At 56.2% G+C, this 6,803-nt stretch overlaps 1 pseudogene; it reads left to right on the top strand.

The window, feature by feature from the left end:
* The first annotated feature begins 184 nt into the window (after nucleotides 1–184).
* Nucleotides 185–3,814, top strand: LOC144961842 (large subunit ribosomal RNA; annotated as a pseudogene).
* The last annotated feature ends 2,989 nt before the right edge of the window (nucleotides 3,815–6,803 follow it).

Below are 6,803 nucleotides of genomic sequence, written 5' to 3'. Positions count from 1 at the left end.
ACCCGGCCTCGGGTATGGGCGGGGGCAACGAATAAGACGCGCCCCGAAAGGGGGAAGCACGCACGCGATCGGCTGCTTCTTCCCTCAATCCTCGGGCCTGTCGATGTACACGCGAGCGAGGGCTTCGTGGGGGTATGCGGGGAAGTAAGTTAAAAAGGCGCGGGCGAACCGAGGATGGGGCGATCCGCCTCATATCGGAGAGGGTCCCCGCCGAACTAAAGCTTTTTCAAAAGGGGGAAAAAAAACAAGGGGACTCCCCATTTCGGCGGGAAGGGGAAGAGCCAGCGCTGAAACCCCCTGGGCCCGTGCCCGGGGGCTGTAGCGTTGGTCGGTGTCGAGGGGATCGGGGGAGCCCCCGCGCGAGTTTCTCGGCGTGGCTTGCCCAGAGCGGGTGCCAGGCCCTTTGCCGGCGGGCTCCCTTCGCCGACTCGACCCGGAGTGGGTTGCTTGGCGTGCAGCCGAACGGGTGGTAAACTCCACCTAAGGTAAGTACCTGCGCAGTCCGTAGGAAAGTACTGTGAGGGAAAGTTGAAAAAACTCTGAAGAGAGGGTGAAAGCGGGGTGAAACCCCCCAAGGGGAAAAACGGGTAGCGAGCGACGTGCCCCCGTGGCGGCTGGTGCCCGGCCCCGCGGGGGCCCGGAGAGGGGCGCCCCCGGGTTTTCGGGGGTCGGGCGCGGCCCCACCACGGGGGTCCGCTGCCCCGGCCCGGGGCCCCGTCTCGTCCCGGCGCCCTACGGGGTGTGGGCCCCTGCGGTCGTGGGCGCGATTGGCCGAGAGCGGTGTATTCGGGTGGTGGTCGACGCGGACAAACGGCGGCGGTTCGCCCCGGGGGGTTTCGGCTCCGGGGGCGGCTCCGGCCCGTCGAAGGTGCGCGGTTTTTCCCGGGAAAACTCCCCGCCCCCGTTTGAAACCGGCCAAGGAGTCGCGCCTGTGCGACCGGGGGTTTTCCCATAAACCCCACGGGAAGTGAAAGCGGAGGCCTCGGGGGCCGAGGGCGGGATCTCTCGGGCGATCACCGAGCCCCGGGGCCGCACCGCCCCCCCGGCGGTCCCCGCGTTGACGGCCTGTCGGAGCATGAGTGCGGCGTCGGGACCCGTAGATGGGATCTACGCCGGCAGAGCGAAGCCGGGGGAAACTTGGTGGGGGCTCGAACGACTTGAGTGCAAAACGACCCCCCCGACTTGGGCGTAGGGGCGAAAGACCAAAAGAACCCTCTGTAGGGTTCCCTCCAAGTTTCCCTCGGATGCCGGGTTGCCGGGGCGGGCGATTTTTACTCGGTAAAGCGAATGGTTGGAGGCATCGGGGGGGGGGAACGCCCCGTTCCCACTCTAAACTTTAACGGGGAGGGGCCGACCCCCTCGCACGGGCCTGGCCCAGAATCACGGGGTGCCCAGTGGGCCCTTTTGGGAAGCAGAACGGCGCTGGGGTGAACCCAACGCCCGGTTGTGGTGCCCAACGCGGGGCGCTCACGGGAAAAACTAAAAAGGTGGGGGTGGGGATGAAGGGGGGTGGCCACGGAAGTCGGAAACACAAAAGGGGTGTGTAACAAAATCACCTGCCGAACCGACCCCCTGAAAAAGGGGTGGGTGAGCGTGGACCCAACCGGGCCCCCCCGCCGCGGGGGGGGTGCGACTCCCCTCCCGGGCAGGCCGGGGCGGTAGGGGTGCGCCGCGGGGCGTTTAAAGTCCGGGGGCGTCCCCTTCGGAGCCCCCCGCGGGTGAAAATCTTGGGGGTAGTAGCAAAAAAATTTTTAGGGAGTTCTTTTTAAGGGGCCCAAGTGGGAATGGGTTCCCCGGGGGAAAAGTGCTTGTAGTGGTGAGTCGGTCCAAGGGGGGGTTAGCTCCCCTTGCTGAAGCGGGTACGAAAACGCGCCGGGGGGGCGGCCGAACGGGCGCCGCGCCCGGCCCGTAGTCACCCCGCGACCGCGAAAGGGAATCCGTTAGGTTCGCTGGAACCGGGGGGCGGGGAAGGGAAAGGCCCCCCCGTCGCGATAGTTTCCGGGGTTTTGGGGGGGCCGCGGCGGCCGACAGAACGGGGAACGCTGCCGTGGGCACCGGGGAGAGCCGTCGTCTCTTTTTAAGGGTTGGGTTTGCCCTGGGAAACGGGCAGGGGGGGAAAAGGGTGGCCCGGCCGAAAAGCGTCCCGTAAGACATGGCTGCGGGCCGGGCGTCCGGCGGTCCCTGAAACCCCCCTCGAGGGCACGTCAAACTCGCTTGCCCGGCCGTACTCATGTCCCCGCAGGTCTCCTAGGTTAGCGCCTCTGGTCCCCGGAGTAAAGTAGGGGAAGGGAAAAAGGCAAAGGGATCCTAATTCGGGAGAAGGTTTGTCTTTGGGGCCCGGGGGGGTCGGGCTAGGGGAGGAAAGGGGAGAAAACCCAAGCACCTGGGGGGGACACTCAGGGGGAGAGAGTGCGGGAAACCGTGGGGGCCCCCCGGGCCGAGCGGCTCGCTCGGGACGCCCTTCGCGGGGCGGTTGGCTGCCGGGGGAAAACCCCGACGGCCCGACTAAAGCTGTCTCAGACTGTCACGGACGGGGAATCGACTGTTAATTAAAACAGAGCGTCTCGACAGCCCGAAAAGGTGTTTACGGGGCGTATTTCTGCCCCGTGCTAGAAAGTCAAAGTGAAGAGTTCGCCCTAAGCGCGGGGGGAAACGGCGGGAGTAAAAATGACTCTCTTAAAGGGGCCAAATGCCTCGTCGCTAAATTTTGCGACGCCACGGAAAGGATTAACGAGATTCCCTGTCCCTTTACGCCCCGGCGAAAAACACGCCAAAAGGGAAAGGGGTTTGGTGAAAAAACAGCGGGGGGAAAGAAGACCCGTGGCTTGCTCTAGTCCGATCTGTGGAGGAGCGTGGGGGTGTAGATAGGCGGGGGAGGTCTTCGGGGGCGACAGGAAATACCCCTCCCCGCGGGGCTCCCCTTACCGCGGGTGGGGGCTCGGGGGCCTTCTTGCGGGAGGAGGGTTCGGGTTCGATCAAGCCGCCGTGCGCGGGTCGGGGGTCCACCATCCCCCGCGCGGTCCGACGGCGCACGACCCTGCCCGGGGACGCCTGGAGGGGGGTTTGATGGGGCGGTAAAATTCTAAAGGCAGCGAAGGTGACCCCAAAGGGGGTCGCGGGCGGAAACTCGCGTAAGCAAAAGGGCAAAAGCCTGCTGACAGGATTTTTGTACGATACTGGCCGTGAAAGCGTGGCCTATCGTCCTTTCGGGCGTTGGGGAGTTTCAAGCGAGAGGGTCAGAAAAGTTACCACAGGTAAATGGCTTGGGCGGCCAAGGTTCAAGCGACCCCTCGTGATTGATCCTTCGATGTCGGCTCTTCTATCATTTCGAAGCGAATTCGCCAAGTGTCGGGTTGTTCACCCAAAAGGGGAAAAGTGAGTGGGTTTTAGACCGTCGTGGACAGGTTGTTTATCCCACGATGAAGGCCCTTGCCCCGGGAATTTGCTCAGTACGAGGGAACGGTGAGTTCGGACCCCTGGGGTTTGGGTCGGTGTCAGGCCCCTGGCGCCAGGCTAGTCCGTGGGGGGTACGATGAAGCCTCTAAGTCGGAACCCCCCCCCGGGGGCAAGGGTGAGTTAGCAGGGCCCCCGAGCGTGCGGGAAATTTTAAGCCGGCAACCTCGGGTTCGTCGGTGTGCCGTGACGGCCCGCTCGTCACGCGCGCTAGATCTGTGGTGCGCGTGGCGGGTCGGTATCATCAGTCCGTTGGGGGAAAGAAATCGCGTGCGGCCACTGTTTTCGTGGGGTGTTGTAAGGTTTTGAGCTGCCCCTGGTGGGCGATCCGTTGAGACTAAGCCCCGGACGCGAGTTTTCCCTCCGCAGGGTTTGTCTCGGCCACTTTCCACCCCGGAAAGGCAGGCCCCGGCCGATGGCCAGCCTTGGTCCTTGCTTGTCGGCTGGCATGCTGGGGTGCGGCGCGCGGCGGCGGCGGGTTTGCGAGGTGTCTTAAACACGTAAAATTTTCATTTACTTTACTTATTTACTTTTTCCCCAAAGGGTTTTTTCTCCTAAATTGGAAAATTTTTTTTTCTCTCCACCTGTCCAGAGGCACTAATCCGTCAGAGGCACTAACCCGTCCAGAGGATGTCCGTCCAGAGGCATAATCCGTCCAGGGGGCACTAACCCGCCCAGGGCACTTTTGTTTTTCTTTGCTGTCTGCGAAGAAAATTCGCCAACTGCATTTTTTTTTTTTTTTTTTTTTTTTTTTTTCTTTTTTGTTTTTTCCTTCCCTGTCACTCCCTTAATAGGCTTTGGAAGCGGAATTCGCCAACTGCATTTTATTTAGTCCCTTAATGCTTCTGGAGGGGATTCGCCATTGCCCTTTTTGGCTTCTGGAAAGCGGGGAATTCCCCAACTGCATTTCCATTTAGTCCCCCTTATAGGGCTTCTCCCCGAAGGGGAAATTCGCCAACTGCTTTTCATTTGCCCCTTAATAGGCTTCGCGAAGGGAATTGCCAACGCATTTTATTTTTCCTTTCCAGGCTTCTGCGAAGGGAAAATTCGCAACTGCATTTTTTCAGTCCCTTAATAGCTTTGAAAAGCGGAATTCCCCAACTGCATTTTATTTTGCCCTTTTAACAGGCTTTGCGAGCGGAATTCCCCAAAACTGCATTTTATTTTTGCCCCTTAATAGGCTTTGCAAAGGGGATTCGCCAAACTGTATTTTTTTTTTTTTTATTCTTTTTTTTTTTTCCAATTTTTTTTTTTTTTTTCCCCCTTTTAATGGGTTTAAAGGGGAATTCGCCAAATATTTTTTCGGCCCTTTCGTTTTTTCGTTTTGGCTTAAATTTTTTTTTTTTTTTAATTTGGGGTACCCATTGACATTGCCTCTCGGGCTTGTGAGTACTTCGGAGGGTTCTTTACTTCGCCTTCCCCTCCCTTCTTTTTCTTCCTCCTTTTTTTCTCCTCTTCTTCCCTTTCCCCCCTTTTTTTTTTTTTTTTTTGCACGTTTTTAAGGTTCCCCCCTGTTTTTTTTAATTAAAAATTTTTTTTTTTAAATTTGGGGGGATTTTTTTTTTGTTTTTTTTCCCATAGGTTTTGGACGAAATTGAAAGTTTTTAAAATACGGTCTACGGTATCTAATTTGGTATTTCCCGAATCGGGCGTAGTAGTGTTTTCTTCGTTCTGTCGTTCCGCTCGCAGTTAGAGTTTTGCTGTTGGCTGTAGAGCGTTGTAAAAGCGCTTTGGCACATTCCCTGGCTCGGGCTATTTGGTACTCGATGAAAGGTTCTTTACTCGCATTCTCCCCCCGTAATCAGATGTAAAAGAAACCGGGTGGAGTGTTTTTTTCCGTCTGTCGTGCCCCCGTCTGCCGCAAAAGTGTTGCGTTGGTTTGTAGACGGTTTTTTAAAGCGTTTGAGCACGTTTCCCTGGTGGCGCATATTTGGTATCGAAAAAAAAGGGTCTTTATCCATTTTTCCCCGAAATCAGATGTAAAAACAAATCCCTGGCCGGAGTAGTTTTTTTCTCCGTCCTGTGTGTCCCGTCTGCAGAAAGTGTTGCTTTTGGGCTGTAGAGCGTTTTTTAAAGCGCTTTGGCACATTGGGCTCGGGCTTTGTTGAGTACTCGTAGAAAGGGTTTTTACTGCATTCTTCCCCGTAATCAGATGTTAAAACGAAATCCCGGCCCGTGAGTAGTGTTTTTCCGTCCTGTCGGTCCGCTCTGCCCCCTAATTTTTTTCTGTTGGCGTAGAGGGTTTTGTAAAGCGTTTTGAGACGTTCCCTGGCTCGGCGCTAGTTGGTACTCGATAGAAAGGTTTTTCCGCTTTCTCCCAGTATCAGAGGGTAAAAACAAATCCCGGGCGTGAGTAGTGTTTTCTCCCCCTGTGTGCCCCGCTCTGCATTTTTAAGTGTTGCTTTTGGCTGTAGACGCGTTGAAAAGGCGCCTTTGGACGTTCCCTGGCTCGGGCTAGTTGATACTCGTAAAGGTTCTTTACTCGATTCTCCCCCGTAATCAGTGTAAAAAACGAAACCCCGGGGGGGCCCGTCGTGTTTTCCGCTTCCGTGGGTTTTCGTTGGGTTTTTGAGCGTTTTTTAAAGCGCTTTGAGCAGATCCCTGGCTCGGCGCATAGTTGGTACCGATAAAAAGGGTTTTATGCTTTCCCTTCCCCCGTAACAGATGTAAAACAAATCCCTGGCCGTGGTAGTGTTTTCTCCGCTGTCGTGTCCCGCTCGCCGAAAAGTTTTGCTTTTGGGGTTTGTAGACGCTTTTGTAAACCCGCTTTGAGCACGATTCCCTGGTTCGGCATGTTGAGTACTCGATAGAAAGGTTCTTTTACTGCATTCTCTCCCGTAATCAGATTAAAAAAATACCGGGCCGTGAGTGTTTTTTCTCCGCCCTGTCGGCCCCGCTCGCACGAAGTGTTTGTTGGTGTAGACGCGTTGTAAAGCGCTTTGAGCACGTTTCCCTGGTCGGCGCATAGTTGAGTCCCGATAGAAAGGTTCTTTTACTCGCATTCCCCCCGTAATAGATTTTTAAAACGAATACCTGGCCGTGGTAGTTTTTCCCCGTCTGTGTGCCCCCGTCTGCACGTTAGAGTGTTGTGTTGGTGTAGACGCGTTTAAAGCGTTTTGAGCACGTTTGCCTGGCTCGGCGCATAGTTGAGCTCGTAAAAAGGTTCTTTCTCGAATTCTCTCCCGTAATCAGTGTAAAACAAATCCCTGGCCGTGGTAGTGTTTTCTCCGCCCTGTCGTGTGTCGCACGCTAAGTGTTGTTTTGGTGTAGAGGTTTTAAAAGCGCTTTGAGCCGTGCCTGGTCGGCCATATTTGAGTTTACCGATAAAAAGCCTTTTTAAAACCCCCCCT

The sequence above is a fragment of the Berghia stephanieae genome, unplaced genomic scaffold, assembly GCF_034508935.2.
Source record: "Berghia stephanieae isolate SIO BIC M18660-M18661 unplaced genomic scaffold, UCSD_Bste_1.3 scaffold4370, whole genome shotgun sequence".
Lineage (NCBI taxonomy): Eukaryota > Metazoa > Mollusca > Gastropoda > Nudibranchia > Aeolidiidae > Berghia > Berghia stephanieae.
Note: the sequence above shows the minus strand (reverse complement) of the source record. Positions and strands in the feature narration are given on the sequence as shown.